The following is a 27,221-nucleotide window of genomic DNA, read 5'->3' on the forward strand; positions in this document are numbered from 1 at the left end:
ATATGGAGTCTATTATGCAAGGACTCAGGAGGAATAGCGCTCCACGTCTGCAAAGGCAAGAAGCATGTGAAGAAATGTCCAGCAGCAGGCAGGATGGTGGAAGCCAGGCATTTCCAAGGGGATTTCTGGAACTAGTCCGGGTGTTGCCAGGATCTTTTCAGTAGGTGAGACAGAATCTAGGATAAGGAAGTCCAGGATTATCCAGCCCATCCTTGAAGTGGCCATCTAAGGAACTAAGTCCTCTGGGCAGGGAGTGACTTTGCCTTCTTGAAGCCTGAACTAAGTGGAGTATTTGGATGGGTGCCTCTGGCATAGGAACTACTGGGAATTGGACAGATAGCTCAGAGAAGACTCTTAGGAGCTGTTGGTCTCCCTTGGCTTGCTCTTGTCAGACTGGGTCAGGGTCTGGCAGCAGTAAATGCCTCTCTGAAGCCTCATGCGTGGACAGGCTTCCAGGCCCAGGAGCTGCTAGGGCAGCCCTGCTGGAGCTGGAAATGCTGACCATCTTTTCCAGGTAACTTCAGCATCCTTGCCCCTCACCAGTGGCTTCAGGAGTGTTCTGGCTTCCCCTCCAGATGTGGCTTCTTTCTTTCTTCCTGATTTTATATTTTCTAAGGTGACAAACACTACTTTGTGCCCAGAGCAGGCATAATTGTTGGTGGATGGAATGTTAAATGGCAGTCAGGTTAAATAGACATCTCAGCCGTTTGTCCTGGGTATCCTGTAAAAGGTAGGAACTGAGGGATGCTGGGAGAACCTGGCAGCTGGCTCTGCTTTGATTTGTTAAATAGGCACCTCAGTCATTTTTCCTGGGTTTGAAATGTAACAGTAAGGAAAGCCATTCTGATGACAAGCTTCATTTTGAATCATAAAGCCACGAATGGCAGACACTGTGAGGGCCATGGTATTTACAACCCATTTTATAGATGGGAAGGCTGACACCAGAGAAGGTATGCTAGATATGAAAGTGCTTCTCAGACTAAGGCCTACCCATGTGGATTTTCGATCCTGGAATGTATTCTTTCCGTCAAGACGTCTTCTTGTAGCTGTAAAGGAGCCCTGTACTGAGAAAGCATGTACATTCACATCTGCTATCTGGCAGCCTACATGTGCACATAGCGGACTAACGAGGTACTTGCCAACTAGGGGTTGTTAGGCTGCTCTGAGCTTCCCTGAAGAAACTTACCTTGGTTCTAGTAATACAATGGCTGGGTTTGGAAGGTACTAGGTAACCAAAACTTTTTGTTCAAGATTCAAGGAATGACAGTAGTATAATATGGATCATTTATTGGGAAGTTATTAAGTACCCTATCCTGAGCACTTGATACTTGTTACCACTAACCATAAATAATAGAGGTAGACAGGTGTTGGATGCTACTCACTGTGTTCAAGTCAGCCCATTTCATAACCAATCCTAAGGTTCAATTCCAACTCTACTCCTACAAATTATGTATATTTAAGAGAGTAACTTTTGGCTTTTTCCATCAATGAAAAGAGGACATCAAAATTGTTCATGAGAAGGATGTAAGGGTCCAATGATGAGGTGTACACAAGGGGCCTAGTGGTGGGTATGTTCTTGACCAATATGGCCAGAGACCTAGATATTCTGGGAAAACTGGAATTACAGTCAGTGGCAGTCTGGGAGAGCTGGCACTCAACAGAACAAACCAGGGTGAGGAGGGTAACAGGCAGAATGCATCACTTGAGGCAGGTGTCTAAGACATGGCTTTGAGGGAACTGGGCTGTAGTGACCAGTCAGGGCTGGAGTTGCCCTGAAGGACTTGTTATTATGTTGTTCACTCATGTTTTCAAGGTGTCTAGTTTGGGTTTCCCAGATTCAGAATAGCACCAGATGTTGGGGAAAAGGCCTTTAAATTCCCCAACTCTTCTCAAATAAAGGATGAGCATCTAGGAAAGCCAAGACCTTGGAGATTTCTGTTACTTGATCACATACATAGACCATCTCTGGATGGTCTGGCAACATATTTGAACTGATGTAGATTTGAACTTTGAACAGACTAACTAGCTCTTTGGTTATATGTGTGTCATATGTGTGCCAAGATGTGTTGTTCTCTGCATTGAAATTGATTCCAGTCTGTCTAAACCAGCCATCTTCAACACAGTGTTCTGTGCCTTTCATTGCCCATGACGAGGGGCTATAGCTGTTGGCTAATATACTTTCTGATGACCCACATACCACTGAAAAATGGGAAATCAGGTGAGAGCCCCGGGAAAGGCAAGCTGAGCAAGCAAACAGAAATCTTCACACGGCGGCAAACAACAGTGGCAACAAACACACTGAGAAAATCAATAAATATTTGTGGTCTACAGTGAATGAATGGATGCACGATTGGAATTTCCTGAAGAAAGTCCTGTGACAAACATCATCAGCTTATTTTAGAAGTCGATGGAGAACCAGGCCTGTTTCCCGGGAACTGTCAGTGCAGAATTAAGTGGGCTCTGTGGCATTTCCATTCCGGGTAGTGAGTTATGTCCGACTGTTCCCGTCCTGAGCTCAGGGCTGATCTCTAGCAGGACAAGAGACTGAAGGATGGTTCTGGGAAGTAGCTGGTCTGGAAGTGACAGGGTTAGAACTTACTCCTGACTTTGATGATGAAGGAAAACCTTTTGGGGCTACCTTCCTGAGTTTATAACCAACAGCTGGATGTTTTCTCACGGGCTGACAGTGTTTATGCTCCTAGTGCTGAGCTATGTTGGGTAACCAAGCTTGTTTTCCACAATACAGGAGGCCAAGAACCCATGACACTAGTGTTTCTCTAGCACTTTCTATTTCTTAAGGAGCTCTTGTGTCTGCCCTCCCCATTTGGAACCAGTAACCTGTGTGAGGGATTGCTACCTTCAATGATAAGGAGGGTAAGATGTGAAAGGGTAGCAGGCAGAGTGTATTTAGATCTTTGTCAGGAAGGTAGAGAGTGCAACCATTGCTCAGGGGGTAAATAATGGGGCTGTGTCTTTCTGACATCAGCCCGGCACTCCCTCCTCCATGGAAGCTATCCTCATGGGAGACATCTGCTCAAAGGCAAGCGATGTTTAGGCTGAACGCTTCTTGTCATTGGATGCTGTGAATACACACTTGTATCAGCCAGGCCTCTCCTACCCCTCCCCCTCAGCTAGTCACCTGACCACTTTGTACACAGATAGGATGGCCTCAAAGTAGAATGCAAAGGTTTTGCTCGTGTAGAAATGTCTTTTTTGACACACTGATCAAGGTATTCTGATGCACATTAAATTTCACAAATTGCTGCTTTAGAAAATGCCAGGGATTTTAAAGTTCATTTGAGCCAGACATATCAACTCTCAACGACCCCCTTAAAAATATTAGTATATCACACATGATGACTGACATTATATGAGAGAGACCTAGGGTCACAGGAGGTAAAGAACATGGATCATGGCTTTGACTTGAGTATAGCCTTTCAGAAATGATGTTTTTATATAGCATTATTCTTTAACATAATTTTTCAATGATTGTTTAAAATTGTATCTTTGTCTTTTTAATTCCAGTTTATTGAATAAGTTTTCTATCTGTGAAATCAGTTAGGTCTTCATAAAGATTTTTTTTTCTGGAAGTTTCTATTAGAGAGAGGTACGGCCCACAGGACAAGAAGCAATGTGATATCCTGGAAAAAGCATGACATTTCAACATCAGAAAAGGTGTGCTTTCACACATCCAGCTGTGTGACCTGGGACCTCTCACTTAACCTCTGGGAACATCCATTTCCTATTCTGTAGACCTAGAGGGAACAATTTGCCTAATTTGTAGGTAATTGTGAAAAGATAAGGGAAAAGGCTTTCTGTCTGGCAAAGCCCAGTGCAAACATAAACTGTTGTTATCATGATTATTGCTGTTACAGGAAAAGGCTCGAATGCTGGGATTTGTGCTTTTCAGTGTTTCTCCTGCAGCTGGTGAGGCCTGTGCCTCTTTCCCATGCCTGGATCTCTGGGATGTCAGGTATGCACAGCTGTCCCCTGCAAATGTGATGTCTGTGAGTAACCAACAGGCTTGCCTATGGGCTAGACTCATGGCACTTTTTTGGGTGACTGTAAAACCTTTGGAAAATAGGGCCTGGCTCATAGGGTCAGGTCCCCAGGAGTGGGCTAGTAGGGCTGTTCTAGTAATGCTCTCTGCTTCCTACTTGGCCACCTTGTGAACAGCATCAATTCATTAGGTGACTTGCCAACAACCATGCTTAGTATATGCATACACATTACTTCTGTTATTGCAGTCCTGGGGACTGGACCCAGGGCCTTGCTCATGCTAAGCAACCAGTCTGCCACTGAATTATATAATTGGCTCAATACTCAGACAGTAGTGCTAAGTATCAAACCTAGAATTTCATACATGTGAAACAAACTACATTCCAAGACCATGCTCATATTTAAAATGAACATTTATTTATTTGCTTATTTACTTATGTGTATGAATGTGTATGTTTGGACACACATGCACATGACATAGCTTGTATGTAGAGGTAGAGGACAATTTTGGGGAGTTTGTTTTCCCTTCCCACCATGTGGGTTCCATGTTAAGCACCTTTATCCACCAATCCATCTCATTGGTCCCCCATATTCTTATTATTAGGAAGAGTTTTTAAGAGTCAAGCCTGAGATTTCTCCTGGTAGGGTTTCAGTGTATACCTAAGGATGAGCTTTGCTTTTGCAAATCATTACTACCCTTATGGATGGAGAGATCAGTACTAAGAACAGAGACCAACACACTGAAGTGCCTCATTCCAAGACTGTCTTTAAAACAGCTGTTTACTATTCAAGCATATACCTACAACTTATAAAGGAAAGCAAATGGTATGTAAAACTCATGCTCATTGACCTGAAGAACTCTTATCATGCCAAAGGTTCCAGCATGTGAGAACAGCAGTAGTTTCCAGTTCCTTCCTATGTATGCAAAGGCCTGAAAACACCCAGGTGAGTTGGGTAAGTAGCTTGATGCTTTTTCCTAGATGCCTGGTGGTACTATCCTGTTCATTACTAGCTCAGGAAGCCCTAGGGTCTAGTGTTACTGAGAGACATCACTTCCATGTAGAATCCAAAGAGACCTTCATCTGCAAGGCTTCAAGATGGCAGGTCCCTAAGGACAACAGAGCTGACATTTAGTATGAGTGTGATTTCTCTGAGCTAGAAGACATTTGTCTCAGCACCTTTTGGATGGTCAGGTGCTCAAGTTGTGGTCTGCAAGCTCTTTTCCTTTTTGTGTTTCTCCATTACTTTATTCCAATTAGGTTTTTGCCAAGATTCTTCCTCAGCTACTGGCAAACAGTAGCTTACATGTCTTGAATTCCCCTGGGGGGTGAACAGGTGAGGTAGGGGTGTGTGTATATATATGTATTTGGGCTCATGCATAGGCATGGGGGTGTGGAAGTGAGAGGATGATCTAGGTTTAGAATTAGCCCTAGGGACTCTGTGACTGGGCAGATAAAGAATAATTTCCCCTGAGGGTCATGCCCAGCCTTGGAGCATCCCGTCTCCTACAAGAAGCGATCAAATGGAACTGTGCTTGATTTGGGGGTAGCTAATCTACAAAAGAGATTTTTTTTTTTCACCTCACAGCCCATCTTGCCTTTTGTTGCCTTTGCAGATTTCAGTTCATTTATACATGGATTCAGTTGCTTGTTAGTGTGTGCTGCCATGCTTCCCTGAGGATATGAGTCTGCAGATGGACGACATTTTTTATTTTATTCTCTTAATATTATTCTTGGCTTTTTGGAGGAGATATTTTTAATGATTATTCCTCCTGGTATTATTTTAGTTTCCAATTACAATGTGGGTATACTCCAGCACACTGCTATTTTGTAAATGGATGTATATGCTTATTGTTAATTGATTCCCCAAACAGGACCCAAATGCTTGCATTTAGATTGTGTATTATATTACTCGCATGCCACCAGGCTGGCCCCATGCCAGCAAACACTATTTGCCAGAAGCACAATGGCCACATCTTGTTTTCCCTGACACTTGTGCTAACCAGTATGCCTGGCTTTGCCTTTGCTTTCCAGGGAGGAGCTAAGGGGTATTTTGTTTAAGAGATGTTCAAAAATCCTTGGATCTTCTTGCTGTTTTCTGTAAGGAAGGAACTGGAAATATTTTCAAGCTGATCCCCTAGACTATATTTTTGTGAAAATAGAGAGGAAGGGTGAACCATGGTCACAATGTTTTAACCCTTGGCCATCTGTCTTAGTTAGGGTTTTGGTTGCTGAGATAAAACACCATTACAAAATACAACTTGGGGAGGATGGGGTGTATTTCATTTTACTCTTTCAGGTAACTGCCCATCATTGAGGGAACTTAAGTGAGAAACTTGGAGGCAGGAGCTGATGCAGAGGCCATGGAAGAGTGCTGTGTATTAGTTTGCTCATCCTGCCCTCTCAGTCTGCTTTCTTATACCACCCAGGACCACCTACCCAGGGTTGGCATTCCTGCATCAAGCATTAATCAGGAAGATGCCACACAGGCTTGCCCACAGGCCAATCTATTGAGGGCATTTTCTCAGTTGAGGTTTCTTCTACAAGGATTCTAGCTTGTGTCAAGTTGACATAAAAATTAGCCAGCATAGCATTGGTGGCTGGTTCCAGATTCCAGCAGTTGAGCTACTGCTCTGTGAAACTTTCTGTGAGGTCCCTCTGAAAGTCAGGCTCTCTTACAGCAGGCAGAGGGCCATTTATTGGCTGATCTCCAGGTTATGGGCCACAGTCGGTTCTTTTCTTTCTATAATATCCAGATTGTCCTTCCCAGTTGCGTGTTAGAATGAATGACTGAATTAATGAACACAGATGTTGTCGGAGGAAGTACACTGGAGTTTAATCTTGGGCTCATGCAATCAATGAATAGACTGATGTTAGAAAGGATTATCAATTTCCTTTGAAAGTCACAATATCTGATACAACTGAAAGCCCAGGCATGAAGCATATGGAGAATGAGGACCTTGAACATGAAGTGGGATGAGCAATTTCTGGGAATTTCAGAAGTCCTAGGGAGAAACCTGGGACTTTGTAGTGCAATGGCTGGCAGTTCCCCCAGGGGATAGGATTACAGCTAGGAGGATGCTAGACGCCCTGTTTCCCATTCTCTAAGACAGAATGGAATACAGACTGAACATCCATCATGGCTGTTCTTATTTGGAGGTAAGATGTCAAAGTTTAGCTGTGGCGCTGATTTGGACATTGCAGTTCCACCATCTGCAGCAAAAGCATGTTAGTCTCATAGCACTTGTGCTTTTGGGCACGATGTTGGTTTTCTAATTGTCCTCTGAAATCAGTAGGCTATTTTTTATACTTCTCTGAATTTAGCTAATATCTTTCTCAGGGAAAGAGAAATTGCATTTTCCAGTAGAATGCCCAAATCTCAAAGGTAGAATTTCAGGCGTCAGTCAAAAAGACAAGAAAGTTCTGGGAGGAGAAGGGAGGGTAAGGAGCTCCAGGATTTACAACTCCCAGCCAAACACTGGTGGCTGCCTTCACCTCTGGGTGAGACTGGCCCTGGCCATGATAAGGCCTGTCAAAGGAAGCTAATTCTGCAAGTTGGCTCGCAGCATGCATGTTTATGTAACGCTAGCCTGAGGTTTAATGCCACAGTCAAAAGAATAACAAACCCTCCTGCTGAGAAGCCTGTTGGCCACTCCAGACCCTTTAATTCCCATCAGAAAACAGTGTCACTTCCAAGGGTTACCCACAGCAGGGCGAGCTTTGGAGACCTGCTAAGTAATTATTTGTTGGTGTGTGCTGGGGTGTGTGTGGGGTGAAGTCAGTCTGGTTGGGATGAGAGCCTATCCTCCATGCTGATATTGGAATGTGTTGGAATTCCAGACAACCTAATCAGTCAGGGCCATGTCTCACAAGAAGTTGCTTTGGAAGATCATTCTGTCTGACCTGCTGCTGACTCAAGCAGCCTTTCCCAGAGCTAACCAGACTCAGATGACTTCATAGGAGAAGCTCTGTCTTCAATATAAAATCCACCAAAGAAATCTGGGCCCAGAGCTCTCTCTGTTTTTCTACTATTTGTGCGTGCCATGCCCAACTGTACACCACTCCAGAAGAGCAGGGTCTTGCCCAAGTTTTCCCTTTCTATTGTATCTAGCTCGTAGATGTTACTAGGAGAGAGACCTTGTGGAGAGAAGGAATAGTCCTGCCTACCCATATTGCAGTCTCCCTTGGCATCTTCTAGATCCCACTCACCTTCTTAGACTGATTCCCATCTTCTTGTGAGCTTTCTTTACTCAGAGGAATGTTTTCTGGTAGCTTCTTGGCCAGAGCACGGTGTTTGCTGGTGTCCCCAACACGCTGTGGCTAATCTTAGAGTTGGGCAAGCTCCTTAGAGCTGAGGCCTCCTACACTTCTTTATCTTTTCTTTCCTGAATGAAGTGTGGTGTCTTTCACATGATAGAAACTCAGTAGATGGTAGAAACCTCTAACCCTAGAGTGGGACCCTTGAAATCAACTGATCTAGTAATTTTTTCCTCTTAGGCAGCAAAATCCCAGTCCTTTTTCTTTGAAAATGAGCTATTATTATATCACCTGTTTCTTTCTTTTTTTTTTTTTTACCTGTTTCTTATAAACAGATAAGAGATTAAGTTCTTTTATATTATCTTCTCCCTGATCCCTTTCTGGTTTGTGCAACATCATCTAAAGAACTGGTAATCTGTCCAGGCTCTTCATCTTATGAGGAAGCTGAGGGTTAGAGAATAGAATAACTTGGGAACAAGGTCTTCCAAGTCAGCCAGGTGACATTTCCATTTATGATACTGCCCGACTTTCAATTGAAATAAAGAAGAGGAAGAGATGGAGTGTGCAGCCAGATAGAATGGAAATAACAGAGAAATGGGGAGTCAACACACTGTTGATGAGTTTGATCTTTCTCCTCTTCAGCTCTAGCATCAACATAGCCTTGTACCTGGTGCCACAAAGTCTATCCACCTACCCACTCCCCAAAAGCAATCTCAAATATTGGGTTTGTACAGAGAATTTAAGGATAAATATCAGTCAACAACTCAAGCACTTAAGACTAAAAGTTTCATACTATCCATTAATTTTGAATTTTTATAATTAGTAGGAATTAGCAATTCCTACTAATAGTAATTCCTGCTTGTAAGAATTAGGAATTCCTACAAGTTGCCTTGGGTGTTTGAGGTCCTGGTTCATGGACACCTTGAAGGAGAAAACAGTATCACATGCTTTGTTTCTATTCTAGTAGCCAGCTATTTTAAATTCCTTCTTCTCTGGGTCATTTCCTAGAATATGCAGTTTTTTGAATTATAAATCCAATGATCTCTTCAATATCCCCTATGAGTAATCAGTACTGCTTTGATGCTTAGTAAGATTCTTATTGTTTTCTTACTGTGTTTCCAGAGAATCATTGAAGCTGGTGTTGGTATTTCTGTTTTTGATAAATTGCAGAACAGGGGAAGAAAAGTAGTCATGATTAGTAGGAATAAATCAACTTAATAATATATCATTAACATCTGTGTAGAGATTAGTGTCATGTTAAGTGTTACCTCAGTGTTATATAAAAATATGACATCCAGGGCAGTTACTTCATGGGTATTTTCCCACTGCATTAGAGGGCACAGTTAGACTTTTTTCTTTATATCTCCCATACTGTTAAGCCTTGCATGTCATAAATGTTTAGTAAGCCTTCTGACTGACAGCTACACTTCCCAGTACCACATTGTACACACGTGAGAGAGGTAGGTTCCCATCCTAGAGCATTCACCCTGGACTTGTGCATTTTTCTAAGAAAGCATATTCTTCTTTAAAGCTTACACTTGATTATGGTGTCTACATCTATGATATCATCCTGGGTAAAATCATTTATTTTCAACTGATGGATGATTTGAGTAGTCTTATTGGGAACAGATTTTTATTCCCAGGGCTAAAACTTAGAGCTATAGAACAAAAAGGTAGAAAGAGTGGAATTGTTGCCTTGGGAGGAACTTGAGTGGGAAAGGAGCCCATCTTCAGCTGGTCAAGGGAAAGATTGTTATCGTTTAGTCTGAATAGGCTTGAAAAGAATGGCACAGACCAGATGAGTATCTCATTTCCTCAGGCTACTCCAGAGAGATGTCTTTGTGTCCCTACTTGTGAGGTTATAGTCTTGACTCTTATTGGAAATGTTCACATGTCTGAAGCTAGGAGATATAGGTACAGCTCACTCCTCCGTTCTTACTGCATGTTAGCAAAACCAAACACTCTTGGCATTCAATATTCATATGTGGGCTTAATTTCCAAGTGTTGTAATACTCAAATACACTATTGACTTTACATAATTTAGAGGTGGCATCATACCCAAAGGAAGTATCAGGACACAGTGGAATGTATAGCTTTGTCACAACAAGCTATTAATGCAGTGGGAGCATCTTTGTCTCTGATAATGTGTCTCCTGTAACAGAATCTTAAATGGTCTTATTAGTAAAATTAAACCTGAAGCCAGGTATTGGGGTGAATTGTGGAAGATCAGAGAAGCAGAACAAGCCACAGCTTCTACACCTCACCAATTCCCCAGATGATCCTGTTTCCTCAGATTGGAAGCCTGAGTCCTCAACCAGAATGAATCTTAGATGAACTGTTAGTTAAAATCCTAAAAGCTTAACCAGCCTCTAGTTCCTGCTCCTCACACCTTATATACCTTTCTGCTTTCTGCCATTACTTCCTGGGATTAAAGGTGTGAGTCGCCATGCCTGGCTGTTTCCAGTGTGGTTTTAAACCTCCCAAGTGATAGGATTAAAGGTGTGAGTGCCACCATTTTCTGGCCTCTATGTCTGTCTAGTGGCTGTTCTATTCTCTGACCCCAGATAAATTTATTACGGTACATCATATATTGGGGAACACAATATCACCACAGTCTCCCCCATATCTTATCAATGGTAGAAATTTCTTTATCATAGAATTAGTGACAGAGCTAAAGTGAAGTTTCTGCCAAGAAAGAGAAGATCGAAATTTATATTTACATTGAAGATAATACACACATCTGAATGGTATTTAAAGACAGAGCAAGTATTTGGAGAATGCCAGCCCTGATGACCTCTATAGTAGCCACATAGTATAAACTCTCATAATGCCAATTTGCTGAGGTTGTGGTATAGCCACAGAAAAATGTAGACATCATGGATACCTCTCCACTTCGGAAACACATAGGATTTACTCAAAAAGTTACCAACAGAAAAGTTCTTGGAAGCATTGTGGACAAGCCATGGCCTTTATTGAGAAATGATGTCTGGGAATTCCATGCTGCCTTCCCACCCTCGCCGCCCTCCCCCACTGCTCCACTAATGGCTTTGTGATCTCATCCTCTAAGACAAACTTGCAAGGCAGAGTGAGCCTGATGTATGTAAATCTTGTGCCCTAGCCAGACTCTCCCAGAGAGGCTGCCCTGAAGAAAATCTATTGCCCTGATCAATTACCAAACTTCCAAATGAAATAGATTGTTCTCTTGCTGGAAGACCATCAAGCTGTCATTTTTCTTGGTAATGAGAAACAGTACAGGAGGGGATTGCACTTTCTCCATGGCACTGGACGAAGAGTTCCAGTAAACAGGGCCTCACCAGGAAAGCCGGGGGTTACCTGCCAGCATGATGGAAAGGTATCTGGAAATCCCTTTCTCTTCGAAATGGCACTCCAACAAATTTCTGTTGACTCTTTAGGTCAGGTAGTTCGCTGAGTCTGGCAGATGTAAAATTGAGAAAACGCCCCTTTCCTGGTCTGGGCAACTCATCAGGCTTTGTTTCCTTGTCCCCATCCCTCCACACTCATCTCATTCATAATTCTTGAGTCACACTCAAAGAAGTCAAGGGCACATTTAGAAGCTTAACTTCTATTGGCTGACAGGGACTGGAGTCAACCCACTGTACAGGACAGTCCTTGGACATTGGCATACAGTACCAAGCATCACTTTCTTCTGATCTGTGTACTCGATCACATATCTGGGAATCACAATGCCTCAGTTCACCTGTCCAGCTTCCTCATTCTCCTTTGGGTGTTTCAGTGAAATCTTGCTGGGATCTTTTCTCAATGGTAGTCAAGAGTTTGTTTTTATCCCTTCCGCTTGCTATGAGGTCTCTGCCATAAGCAGAGTGATGACTCAGTATCTTTAAATGCTGTTCACCCTGTGAACATTTTCCTATTGTTGTCCTCTACTAATCAAAGTAGTATCAGACTATGCTGATATCCAGATATTCAGATTATCTTACCCCTAGAGTTTGTATTCTTCTTCCAATGGAAGAGATAGTTGTAAGAAATCCCTCTGCATTACTAATAGCAAAGGTAAGAACAAAGAGCTAAGGGAATAAATTTCTGCCCAGGGAGAAGGGCAAATATTTCTGCTTGGAGTAAGAAATGGGACTAGGGTTGTCATAAAAGACATACATGAAGTGGGCCTTTGAAGAGGCCACTTGGCGGACAAAGGCCTTCTAGGGAAAGCTTCCTCAGATATCATCTACTTCTGAGAAAATGAGAGAGGCTGGAAAAGAATGGTTAAGCTACTATATTACTTTTAGAATTTCTGGGATTCACTGACCCAGACCATGATTCATACTCTGGAGAGAAAAATGTTTTCACACAGTAAACAGCTAAATAATAATGAAAGACTAGATATAATAAAGTGCCACTGTGGATAGAAACAAATACCAAGGATAAATCAATGCCCAAATATCTGGTCTAGATAGCACCCCTTCCAGAAGGCTAGGGAGAACAGTAAGGGTGTTGACATAGAGTGATCCAGGAAATGAGGAAAGGGCACTTAATACCAGGGCTCAGAACGGAGACCTTTCTTCTATGTGAAAAATCATGCAGAGTGGGTGGCTGCCTCCATGGCCTCTGCCCGGTGGAAGACTCTATTGAATTTCTAGGAAAGCAGGGGTGAAAATCAGAAGTCTTATGACAAACAACAGTACTTCGAGTGTGTGTGTGTGAGTGTATGTCTCCACCACTAACGGTGCAGCCCACAGTGAGCCCTGGCCAAACACAAAGTGAAGGGAATGGCCTTTATAAATGTCAGCTGGAGATGCTGTTCTGTTGCAAGAGGGACAGGAACAAGCCAGTGAACTGTCACTTCTCTAAGTAAGTTCCTTCCTTAACTGGGAGGGCTTAGCTCCCTGTTCTGAGGAGGACTCTAAATATTTCAATCTTTCTCTATTGGCATGCCAGGCTTGAGCAAATACTCCGTCAGCGGGAGTGTTAGGCTGGATCGCTTTCGACAAGCAAGGAAAACGTGGCACTGGACAGGCACAGCAACTCCCTTCTGTAGTCCACTGGAGGAGGATTGAGTTTGGGGGAGCTCTCTCCCTTTGCCAGTAGGCATCACTTGAAGAAGCCTGTCAGTAGGGAGCTTGCTCCTCACTTCCACATTCCTCCTTTCTTCCAGTCTTATGCTAAGTATAGTGTGTGTGTGTGTTTGCACACACACACACACACACACACACACACACACATGGAAGACCATAGGAATCAAGATTCAAATTTTCCAGGTCACATGATCTTAAGGCATTTGCTTAGTCATTCAGAGACACATTTTCCTCTGCTGTAGCATGGACATTTTCATGACTACCGTCAAATGTAGGGCTGTTGTCAGCTTTAATACAAGAATGGTTACAAACAACACTTGGTACACTGTAAGGGATTTCTTCTATAGCCATGTTTTCACAGCTTTCAAGTTCAGAGAGGTTAAATGTCTCACCCTATTCCATCCATTGGTGTCAGAGCTGGGAGGGCAACTTGACGAATCTACTGAGCAGGTATGCAGGTTAGTTTTTTTTGCCACCTTGACATAAGCTAGGGTCATCTGGAAGAGGGAACCTCAACTGAGAAAATGCCTCCATCAGATTGGACTGTTGGCAGGTCTGTGGAGGTGTTTTCTTGATTAATGACTGATATACAGGAGGGAATACCCCACTGTGGGCACTGTCACCACTGGGTATATTGCTGGCCCTGTGTTGTATAAGAAAGTAAGTTGTGCAAGTCATTGAGAGTTAGTAAGCAGTGGTCCCTCATGACCCCTGTATCAGCTTCTCCTCTAGGTTTCTGCCTTGACTCCCTGCCTTGACTTCTCTTCATGATGGACTGTGATCAGGACATGTAAGTCAAATACCCCTCCCCCCCAGTTGCTTTTATTTATGGTCTTTATCACATCAGTTGAAGCAAACTGAGACAGAAGGTGATAGAGAAATGCTCTGACCTCAGATCTGCCTCTAACTGGTTGTGGGAATTTGGGAACCATTTTTCACGCTTCAGTTTGCCTGTGTTCAGTGAAAGATACAGCCAATATTCTCCCAAGTCCACTTCAGTTAGAACATTGAAAAAGCATCACTTTTTCCTCTACACACCAGGGCCCAGTCCACATCTCTTAAAACCCTACACTAAGACAAACAAGGGTGTGAGTTCAGGTCAGACACTTCTGTCAAAGGAGTTCACGGTGGTGGAACTTCCCCAAAGCTTCAGCTCTTAGCACCTTCTATGAGGACAATCCATGGGAAACAGGAGGAGGGCCCCTGGGGTGTAAATAAGTCACCACCAGAGCTGCCACCATGGGACATGGTTTACCTTTTCCATTCTATCAATTTCACTTTTTCCTACTCTGTGCCTGATGAGAGTTGAAATATTACGATTTTGTTTTAGTTTTCTTATAAATGTCATCTCTTCTTGTAATCTTGATCTCCTTAATACCAATAAAGTAGAACAAAGCTTACCGTGACAAGAGCAGTGAATTTCCTTGAGAAGAATAATTTTATGTGTGTAGGTAATAAGTATGTACAGAAACAGAGAAGAGAAAGGTAGAGAGAAAAACGCAGACAGGGAAGCTTGGGGGGTGAATAAAGAAAGGGAAACATATAGATGGGAGGGGGGAGAGAGAGAAAGAGGGAGGGAGGGAGGGAGGGAGGAAGGGAGGGAGGGAGGGAGGGAGGGAGGAAAGGAGGGAGGGAGAGAGAGAGAACAGGGAGTCAAAGGGAAGAAATGACTAAGGAAGGTAAACGTAGGTAGGGACAGAGCAGCTGATTCATCTCTTCTTTGTTCAGAAAGAAGAATGCAATGGAAATTATCAGGACAAATAAGTGGGTTGGGACTGGCCAAGGCATCCCATGAAGGGAAATATAGAGTTGGTCTATATTTTTTTAAAATTCTTCTTGGTCATTTCCAAAAGATTGGCACAGGTGGCTCCAGATGAGAGTTGGAGAATGTGGATTCTTGTCGGCGGTGATCGTGCACACCTTTAATCCCAGCACTAGGGAGGCAGAGGCAGGAGGATCTTTGTGAGTTCAAAGCCAGCCTGGTCCACAGAGTGAGTTCCAGGAAAGGCTTCAAAGCTACACATGAAACCCTGTCTCTGGAAAAAAAAAAAGAATGTGGATTCTTGATGCCAGTATTTTGTCTAAGGAAATATAAAAGCAATGATTTGGAGGATGCTGACATTGTCAACCATGAAATCAACTCAAAAGTCCTGTGGCTTTCAAATATCTTGACATTCTGCGATGTTTTCATTTTTACATATTTATGTCTCATTTCCCCAGTCAGATTGTGAAATCTTTTGAGAATGAACATTTTTATGTGGGCATGAGACCCCAAACTCAGAAGACTTTCAATAAAATGTTATTGAATTGCTGGTCCACCATCCTTAGGCAGATTTTAGAGGCCTCCCTGAATGGAATAATGTTAGAGGTTAGAGGAACCCAACCAACAGATTCTGACAATTTATAGAACAAGTGGGCACCATGAGCAGGCTGGCATGCACAGAAAAGAAGAGGAGCTTGCCTCTGAGCCTTGGGACTGTTGATGAAGCCTTGCCAACAGAAAGGAGGGGAGGTCATACCAAGAATGCATATAAATCTTGGCCCATATACAAGTCAACATAAGAGGGGTGGGGTCAGCTCCAGCTAAGAGCAGAGAATCTACCTAAGCATCTTGGAGAGATACAGGATGCCTCTGTTGATCATGTGGATAGTGGGGCTTTAATATTCTAGTCTCTTTTCTCTTTGAGGAAATCTGGCACACTTAATGTATTATAAGCTGTCATTACAGGTTTGGAGTGCTCCTGGAAAGCTCTTAACTTGTGCAGGGACACTTGTCCCTGTGCCAGATGGCTCCAGACTGCTGTATTTTCCAAGCTGATTATTTCCCTTACCCTTTCTCACTGATCCTTTTTTATTCCTCTTGCATTTTCTGCTTTCTTATTTTACTCATAGATGGAGAGCTACGAGGAAGCTGTCAGTGGCCTTGTCAACAGGTCAACTTTTCTTCCTATGAGGTATCTGTTGGGAACATGTCCCAATCCCCTAAGCTGAGGTAGGGCTTCTGCTGAGTGCTTTCCTGACTAAAATACCTACCATTCAAAATAGTTACTTGCTCAGTGGACTGGCCTCATCACCAGACTGTGTATTCACTGAGGGCAAAAACTATGCTCTTATGACTGACTCTTTGGTGCCCAGGCCACTGTTTGGTGACTGAGTTCAGTAAGTATTTAATGTATGTGAGAACTAAGAGGAATCCCAGTCTCTTCTACAGAGCACAGCATGCTGGGACAAAAGGCTGATTACTGGATCAGCAGAGATATGTGGTCCTAAAGGCCTCTCTGTTTCAGCCCAGATTGTTTCCTCAGGGTAACCCATTTACCTAACCTTTGTATACCCATTTCCCCTGCTCTTTGCTTCTCATGCTCACTTAATGTATTAGAAGCAGGCTTTACAGGTTTGCAGTCCACTGGACTCAGAGACTAGGCCCCACTATGGTGCCTTCCCTGATACTATAGCCATTGATCATTCCATTCTTTTGACTTCCAATATCAGACAAGTGGGTTTTGAGGTCATGTTGCCATTATTTTCTGTAGTGATAATTCCCTTTAATTATGTAAAACAGATAACACTAGTGCTGTCAGGTATCACAGATATTGCCCTGTCTACATCCTTCAAAGCACAGGCTAGAAGCTCAAGTGTCCTTTTCAAGAGGAGAAAACTATGTGATTGACCAGAGGGAAAGTCAGATCATCCCACCTTCATCCTTAGTATTTTGTTACCATGTCAGACTAGCTCAGCAAAGGCATGTTAGTTACCACGTTAATCAGTTTTTGTGTGTGTATGTGTATGTGTGTATGTGCTACCACATCAAATGCCTGAAAAAAATCAACATATGGAGGAAAGCTTTATCATGGCTTATGTTACCAGAGGTATCAGTTCAAGGGCAGTTGTATGTATTGCTTTGGGCCTGAGATGAGGCAGAATATGGAGGTAGATGATATGCCATCTGGCCACCTTATGGAAGCAGAGAGAAGAAGGGGATGGGGACAAAGCATGTCCTTTGGTAGCATACCTGCAGTGACCAACTTCTGACAAGCCCCATCTTCTGCTTTCTGCTACATAATGTCATCCCATTATAAATCCATCAAAGGATGAATCCATCCATGATGTGGTAGCCCTTGCTATCCAATCACTTGCCCAAAGCTGCACTGTAAATTGAACCCCCAACATAGGGCTCTTCCTATGTCTATGTCATAAGACACTTCCTAGGTTTCCTAGGCCTGCTGTGACAAATGGCCACAAACAGGATGCCTTAGGACAGCTCTCATTTACTTCCTCACAGTTCTGGAGGCCTGAAGTCCAAAACTGTGTTATTCCTTTAGGTTCTAGAAAGAATCATTCTTGTCTCACCTAGCTTCTGGTGATTTCTAGCATGCATGCTTTGGCTCCTGGTTGTATCAATCTAGCCTCTACCTGTGTCTACCCATGCACTTTACCTACTTTGATTTCCTTCTTTTCTGTCACTACACTATCTGGATTTAAGACTCACCCTATCTGAGATGATTTCATCTTGAGGTCCTTATGTTAACTACAGAGACTTATTTCAAATCAGTTTATATTCTGAGGTTTCAGGTGGATGTATCTTAAAGAAGAGGCCCTAGTGAAGTCATATAAGCCAAATGCTGGGTAGAACTGTTGTTGGTCAAGAGCAGGTCTCTGGGGCAGTCATTTGAAGTCAGATGGAGAGAAGATTGGTTTTTCTGAGAGGATAAAGTAGAGACCAGGATCTTGGGGTTTCTGGGGGCAAGACTCATGGGCACCTTGGAGACAGAGGCCTCAGTTAGAGTAAGACCAGAGTACAGAGAGGCCAAGGGCCCAGATCTCCTGAGAGGCTAGGGAACACTTTTCAGTAAACATCAAGAGGTAGACTGTGCTGCACCAAACATCACTTTTCCCAGCAAGGTGGTTTTCCATTCTCAGCTTGGCCCTCCCCATCCTGATTCTTCTGAAAGAAATCTACTTTAGATCCAGAGGTAAAGGCAACTGGCTTGTAACATGTCCCAGTTAGATGCTTGAGAAGAAAACCAGAGGAGAGGCGATACGAGACTTTGGGAAACATGTAGGCAGACCTGTACACAAACATGGGCTCATACACATAAACCCGAACTGCCCAAAAATAACAGAGAAGGCGACAGATGATTTCAATTAAAATGTCAGCTTCTCCTTAAGAAGCCAAGTTTTCATGTAGTGTGGGTGCTTGGGGGCTGAAGACTACTGGAAGGGACCACATATGGAAATCTGTTTGCATTGTACCACGTCCCAGATGCCATGGAAGACTCTGCTATGACCTTGCAATTAACACATTGGCTGTTTCTGGGGTGCAGTGCATGGATGCAGGGAGGAAACAGAAAATTGTAAAATAGAGCGGTTGTTCCTACTGGGTTTGATAGGAAACAAGAGAACCAGGGACTATTCAATAGACTTGTTTGCCTTAGTTTTCCTGTGTCCTTCGCTGTGAAAGGAGAATCAGTTTGCCTGAGTTACAGGCAGCCTTTGTCGGAACGTATGGAAACTGCTGTCAGAGGGTATGAGTGTGCATTAGGGAGTGGGTGAAGGATAAAGAACGCTTGCCATCTCTCCTGGTGATGCGGGGTGGGTCCTTACCATGGACTGAGGGAATAGCACACGTAGCCACAGCCTTCTTGCCCCCACAACACTCACAAAGCCTTTGTAAAGTTGTTCCTTTAGCGTCTGCTTTGTTATTTACTAATCAGTTATTCATCCTCTCTTCCTCCAAAGGAAGCCTTCTGTTTGTTTGTTTGTGTTCTTCAAACTCTCTCTAGTTCCCCTCAGCCACCTGCCTACACATGAAAGAGGAATGAAAAGGTCTGATGAGAAGGAAAGTTCCTCCCCAAATCTCACTTCTACATCCAATCAGCGGGGAGTACACCTTTGAAAGAGTGCCTTGTTCTGATAAATGAATCTCCTTCTCCTAATTATTTTTATTATCACCACTGTTAACAATAAAATCCACATAGTATAGCTACAGATCTAACTGGAGTAATATCCACAGAAAGGAAGAACAATGGGGAAATTAATGAACTAGATCCTCATTTGTGTTTTTGTAGACGAAAATGATTATTTGTTGGGTTTAATAAAGCTCCTGGATTGAATTGCAAACAGGCCAGTGTTGCTAGGTTTGGGTGCCCAGTGGGTGAAAGTCAGACACTTTTGTGTGAACTCAAACACGTTTTCACTTCTTAATGGTCACCATTACTAACCAGATAAGAGAAAGACTTAGCTGCATCAAACAAACACATGATTAGTTTTGACAACAGAAGCTTAAACAGGAAGTTAATTAGCAGCCATAGAGTTGGGAAGGTTCTGGATGGGAACAATTACACAGACAAACCCACAAGTATGGCTACAATGTGCCAGGGTCCCATCCCTTACCATATGGCTTCAGTCTGGCAAATGGCTCGTTGGCAATTCATTACCATAGCGCTTGGAACTCAGGAGTGAATCGTTTATGATTAGCCAATTCATTACGCTATCGTTGGTAGCTCAAGGGGACTCTAAGGGCTCGCCTCTCCCCGTTGTGTTATTTTAAGGACATATGACAGGGAAGGAACAGCCCTCCCTTCCCCAGCTGCCTCAGAGTGCTGCTTGCTGGGAAGTTTGTTGGAATCTAGATAGAATCTTTCAAAAGAAAACAAACAAGCAGAAACTCCCCACAGTCATAAACTGGAACCACGGCTGGAACTATGGAAACATTCCAGGAGATAAAAACAAAGACCTCCTCCTCCTGTCCTCCATCCTATTGAGGCTGCCTGGCCAACCTGTGAGTATATTTCACAGAGTGTGATGGGGGACAGCTAGGGACTAACGACCATCAGACCCAAAGACAGGAGGCAGAGTCTCCGGAAGGGGTTCTGTGGTTAACTCCTTTGGGATGTTAGCTAGATCCTGCAGAGTGGTTGTGTTTTGTCTTCTCTGCTCCTCAGCACTGTGGGGGCATTGTGAGAGAGGGTCTCCAGTGAGGAAAAGTAGCCTAAATCCATAAGGTTCATACCACTGAAGCAGATCAGTACACTGCTCATGACCATCGACTGCTGGAGAATGTGTTTTCATTCATTAGCACGTGTGGGTGAGGAAGATGGGTACAACCAGCCAACTGGGACCTACTACTAATGGGATATGCTTCCTTTATCATTAGAATGTTATCTGAGGTTGCCCACAAAGAGTACACGGGACTCTGTATAATGTTTTTAAAAAGTGGAGATTAGGCCTGAAACTATAGTTCACAGAGTCCAAAGCTTGACAGGGATGCTAGAATGTCCGAAGATGCATAGAACATTAAGACAGTGTGTTGTGATGGCAAGCGGGCTCCAACAGAAAGGACAGAAAAGGAGGGGAGGGTAAAGAAGAACTAAGCATTGGCTTAAACTGATGTGGTCTGCTAAGGATGTGGCTGGGAAAGACGCTGTGCTGACCGAGGATGGGTCTGAGGGAGTCCAGAGTCCAGGTTTGACTCCAGTTTGGTTAACATGGGTAATGTGCAGGACATTACAGAGCTTGTTCTCTGAAACCCACTCTATCCCACCCCCTAAATGTACAAAGCCACTATCCTACTAAAACCCTAGAACTGAGACAGAGTCCCAGTTTGCTGAAGACATAAGCAGCAGTCACAAACACATCACCCTCCTGTACCATCAACCTGGTCTAAAAGAAGTACGCCTGCCACATTCAACAGTAATTACGCACTTAATTAACTCTAATTTTGTTTCCTTCTTTGAATTCATAGAGACTCTGAGGAAGATTTTCCATGGGCCAGGTCTGTGGAAAGAGCTATCTGGGGACCTTTAAAATGATACCATCTTCTGACAGTAAATTTCCTTGGAGTTCACAGCAGAAATATCTAAACAGAGAAAAGATACTAAGCATCATTGTTTTGAAATAAACCCAAACCAAAGCAAGTCCTTCTTAGAATCTGTGCTCTGGAAGATGCACTGATGACAAGGTCTAGATGGGAGGGACAGTGACATTCTTTATGCTTCAGCTGACTTTCAGCAACTGAATGAAGAGCCCTACTCTGTTGACTAGCTGAACTCCACTGCAGTCTTCCTGGCATGGTCGCTCTAACAGAGAGGATGGCAGAGGTCAGAGCTGGGCCTTTGCTTAAAGAATGCTAAATAGTCCCGGGCACGTTTTAGTTGAATCACTCTCGCGGCCATGACTCCACATTGCTGCCCATGTTTGTGATGCAGGGGATACAGTGACCCTTCCCAACAGCACACAGTGGAGCTGTGGGATGGTTCCAAGACAAATGAAGGACATTAAATGCTTCTAACCTGTGGAGTTCAAGCTAACTTGCACAATGTGCCAGATACCCTCCTGGGCTCTGTGCTATGAAGAGGAGACCCACAGATTTTGTCTTGCAGGAATTTAAGTCCCTGTGCCTCCCCCCCCCCCCCCCACCAAGATCATTTGCATTAGAAGCAACTGGACAATTTCTCCAAAGGGATATTTCTGTTCCATTTCTACTTCCTGAACCTGAACCTCCAGGGATTGTTAGGAGTTTATCTAAGAAGCCCTCCAATGTTTTCTCTCTATCATTGAAGTTCACTATGGGGGAAATCATAGAATATTTAGGCTTCTTGCCTTCATGGAGCTCTGCTATATTCTAGGTGCAACAGAAAACCCAGCTGATTATGGTGGCACATGATTATAATTCTAGCACTTGGGATGTAGAGGCAGTGGGATCTCTACAAGGCTGAAGTGAGCTTGGTCTACATAGTGAGCTCCAGGCTGGCTAGGATACATGGTAAGATACTATCTTTGCTTAGCATTTTGAGCCCTTTATATATTCTAGATCTTAACCTTCTCTGGGATAAATGACTGGCAAAGATTTCCTCCCATTCTGTGGGCTTCTTATTTACTTGATTCACAATTTCCTTTGTTGTACAGAAACCTTTAGTTGATGCTTACTTAGTTCATGAAACCATATGTTGATGCTCCCCCGCCACTCCCCATGCCCAGTGGAAAGGCCTTACTTGTGTGTATATGTTGAAGCACATTCCCTACTTTTTTCTTTTTATGTTGAGGTCTTTGATCCATTTGTAGTTAAGTTTTGTGAAGAGTGTGAGATAGGATTCTACTTTTATCTTTCTGTATGTTGGGATCCATTTACTCCAGTACTATTTGTTGAAGATGTTATCTTTTGTCTAAGGTGTAGTTTTGGAGTCTTGGTAAAAGAATCCTGGTAACCATTGTTATATGGTTTTACATCTGGATCCTCAATTCTACTCCACTGACCTAAGTATTTGTTTTTGTGCCAGAACCATGCTATTTTTATTACTATGGCTCCACAGCACAATGTGTAGTTGCTAATACCTCCCACAGTATCATTTTGGTCCAGCATTGCTTTGTCTGTCCCTGGACTTTAGTGTCTTCATGTCAACCATTTGGATTGTTTTATCTATATGTGTGAAGAAAATTTTCCAAAGAAAAAGTAACAAATGGCTAGGAAATACTTTAAAATGTGCTCAACTCCATCAACTATCAGGGAAATGCAGGTTAAAACTGCTTTACAATTCCATTTCACCCCAGTCAGAATAGTCATCATGGAGAATACAAACGTCAACAACTGTTGACATGGTTGTGTGAAAGGGGGACCTTCTACACTGTTGATGGGAGTGTCAACTAATGTAGTCATGTTGGAGCTCAGTCTGGAGTTTCTCAAGAAGCTAGAAATAGAACTGCCATATGACCCAGCTATACCACTCCAGGCATGTACCCAAAGGAAGTTACCCTGCTGCAGAAGGTCTTTCACATCCATGTGGCTTTTGGCCACTCTACCCACAATAGATAGGGAACAAAATAGACCTAGATGTCCCTTAAAAGATCAATGAATAAGAAAAATGTGAAGTTTACAGATCAATATATGGTTCAACCCTCAACAGAGAAGCTTCTTCTTGCAGTAGATGGTGATTAATAAAGAAACCCACAAACTAGGCATTGTGGAGAGAATAAGGGACTTTGAAGCACTTAGCCCCAAATGGGATGATCCCTCTTCTCAGAGCTCAGGGATCTATGTAGAAGAGGAGGCAGAAAGGCTGTAAGAGCCTGAGGTAGTGGTGGATGACTGCAAGGAAATAGTGTCTTTAGACACCGAAGAGCTGATGCACATAGGAACTCACAGACGTTGTGATGCACACACAAGGGCTTTACAAGCTCAAACCATACAAAAACTCCAAAATAAAAGAGAGAAGGTGCCCCCCAAAATAATGTGGTACATATACACAATGGAATATTACTTGGTTGTAAATAGAAATAAACCATGAAATCTGCAGGTAAGTGGATAGAATTAGAAAAAAAAAATCACATTGAGTGAAGTAGCAAGTCCAGAAAGACAAATGCTATCTGTTCTTTCTTCTGTACACAGTCTAGCTTCCAGTTGTTTATGTGCTTCACTTGGAGCACAGGTGGAGGTCACAGAGTGGCCTGGGGGTGTGGTTCATGAAGGGAACAGGGGTTAGTAGAACATAGGGAAAATGCAGGAAGAGAGGTGGACAAATGGAGATGGAAAGGCTTAAGAGGGCAAGGGCTGGAGAGTCTGGGCGGGATAGGGGAGCAATAGGTGTGGAACATCCCTCACAATGGTCAGGCTTTAACCAAAACCCATTGGGTTCCTTTCTCCCAAGACTCTCTTTCCTTTCCCAAGGGAAGAGACCACTTGACACAGCCAGAGAGATAGCTGTACCAAATGTTCTCCATCTTAGACAGACATTGACTGCACAGCTCTGGATAGATCTCAGCTGTGTCCCAGATCCTCCTCCATCCTTATTTATGTTCCAGGAACCTAGCAACTCTTGCTTACCTATCTTTTTCCAGAGGCATGTCCTTCACCTGCAGCCTTGTGAACAGAGACAATACTATGCCCTCTATCTGCAATGTGGTACAGCATAGACACTTTCACTGAAAGGATTTCAGCTACACAGCAATGTGTACGTTTTCTTTGGAGATCATGTTATATGATATTTTAAGCATGTAGTTAGTTCAGAAAGCTTGTAAATGTGAAGCTATGTCTTAGATTGGGTCTTTTTGTTTATCTATAGTACCATAATAATAAAAATGTCCCTTAGGAGAATGCTTATGGACAGGACAAGTGCATAGTCACTCTGTCTTTTGCTGGGCCTACCACTTGGAGAAGCCTCTGGCATCTTTGATGAGCCATCTTACCAGAAGGAAGTGGCTTGAATTTGGAGCCCTCTTTGTTCCTTACTCTTTGTGACCTTGGAAAAAATATGTCCTCTCTAGCTCTCAGGCACATGAGATCACTCATACAGAGAGTATTATTAGGTGTGTTGACCGAAAAGGTTTAGGTGATTTTCTTGTATAAATAAATGTTAGTTTCTCTCCTATTTCCTCACTGTCTTTCCGCTGCAACAGCTTAAGAATTCTCATCTCATTTGAACACTTCTCTATGTCTCCTCTTCTGTCCTCACCTCCCTTCTCTTCTCCTCATTTCTCATTTCCTCCCCCTGTCATCTCTCTTCATCTTTTCTCTACTCTCCCCACTTCTCCTCTCCTCCCATCCTCTCCCCTTTCTTCCTCTCTCCTGTCCTCCCATGCCCTCTCCTGTCCTCCCATCCTCCCTTTCCCTCCCCTCTCCTCTCTTCTCAGCCACTCCCCTCTCATCTCATCCCCTCCCATTGCCTCCCCTCCCATCCCTTTCTCTCCCCTCTCTTCTCCTCTTATCCCCGCCCCTCTCCATCATAAAGCAGCTGATCTCTTATTTCTCACAGGACTAAGATAGAACCTGAAGAAAAGGCCCGGCTCCATCTTAATCTTCCTGATAGTCTCTTTGGTTTTTGCTTATACTCCTACTACTTGGTACCTCAGCTGGGCACAGAAGGGTCTGGGAACAGAGAAGGAGTGCTCAATGGGGCTGGAGAGACCACTCAATTGGTAAAGAATGTACCTTCATGAGCACACAAATTTGATGTTAAGCACCCACCTGAAAATCTGGGTGTTAAGATGTATACTTATTATCATAGTGCTGAGGCTCACTGGGGTTCACAGGCCAGACAACATAACCTGGACAACATCTGCTGGAGACCATAGCCATTCCTGTATCAGGGCAAAGCTGAGGCTTCAGGCTATAAAGCATTTGATAGCTACGCAGCACATCAGAGACACATTAGTGCTCCTTGGGGTGAATTTGAATATAGGCCAAGTGGCTGGGGTGATGGTGGTTGTTTCCATAGAGGATAATCTTTCTCATGTGCTGTATTCTTTCTCTCCCTGCCTCCTCTTAAAAAACAAGAAGCCAAGTACTATCAATTTATTTGCTGCTTCTTATAATTACATTATCCATGATGAACTCACTGGAGTCTAATTTGAGTCTGGAGTTATTTGGTAGGAAAGCTCCATCACTGGGCACATTGGGACTCTTGTGAATACAGCCTTACTCTGTTTGATGCAAGGTGCTCAGTTAGTGCACTTGGAAAGGGACAAAGAAGAGGATGAGAAATGGCAGATCCCCCAGTCTTGCTGAGCTGCAAAGTCCTTCCACATTTATTATTTCATTTGGAACTAACACTAGCGTAGCGGGATTGCTGTTATCATCTCCAGTCCACACCCTAGGGAGTGGAACCAGGTCAAATCATAACATAGTGCCCTGATGGAATTAAAACTCATATAGACATCCTGTGGGTCCCTCTCTCTCAACACACTATATCTCCAGGGATATTGATCCATGATTTTAGTTTAGATTTTTTTTTTTTTTTTGCATTGTAAATGCTCCTTCACAAATGATGGAGCTGCATTGGGATAAGCTGAAAGTATTGGAAGATGAAGATGCAGTTAACCTACTGAACATGGTAGCTCAATAATGTAGCATGCTGTGGTTGTTTCTGTCGGAGAGAGTTGGGCCCACTGGGTGTTCCTAGCACTGTAGGAGAGTGCCACACAGCATATCACCAGTCCAGGAAAAGAGCAAGACTCAAGGTATGTTTTCTACTGAATGAGTTTTGCATTTAAATCACTGTAAAACCAAAGCCTTAAATGATTTCCCAAGCTATCTGTCCTGCTGCCTTCTCATTTCTCCCGGGGAAGAGGCTTGTGGTTGCTAACTTTCCTTTCTTGTCCCCATTTCTTAATCATTCACTATATTAAACATGTAATGTTGAATTTGTTTTACTTTTTAATTAAACAAATAAAACACTACACATATAATTGAATTCTTTGCCTATTCTCTATGAGTCTATTTTACTCTGTTTCTGAAAAACATTCTCCTGATCTTGTTTGCATTATTCTGTGTTTTTATGCTTTCTCTACGCTTGCCTGAAATGTACTCAGTGACACTGTTTATTTTTACGTATGAATGTAAATGGCATATTAATTTTTATCTATCTATCTATCTATCTATCTATCTATCTATCTATCTATCTATCTATGTATGCTTTTCAGTGATGGAGATGAAATCTAGAACCTTATGCATGGTAGGCAAGGGCTCTACCATTGGCCTACCCCTCTCCACTACCATATGGTTTGATTTTTTTTCACTCAGTAGATTTTCAAAGACCCTTTTCCCACATGTGTGTGTGTGCGACTCATTAATGTTCACTTCTGTGGTACCCACTGTTTCTTCATTGCCCTGTTAATGAATGTTTAGGTTGCCTTTGTTTTTGATATTACAAAGATATCACAATAAACATAATAAATAAACATATTACAAATATATAACAATATCTAGGATAAATATTGTTGTATAAATTTAGTTGTGTTAGGGTGTGCATCTCTTCACACAAAAACAATTTGACACCGGTAGCATAGACACTGAGAGCAACAACTAATAAATGGGACCTCCTGAAGCTGAGAAGCTTCTATAAGGCAAAGGACACAGTAAATAAGATAAAATGACAGCCTACATAATGGGAAAAGATTTTCACCAACCCTTATCTGACAGAGG

The sequence above is a fragment of the Onychomys torridus genome, chromosome 13 (genome assembly GCF_903995425.1).
Source record: "Onychomys torridus chromosome 13, mOncTor1.1, whole genome shotgun sequence".
Lineage (NCBI taxonomy): Eukaryota > Metazoa > Chordata > Mammalia > Rodentia > Cricetidae > Onychomys > Onychomys torridus.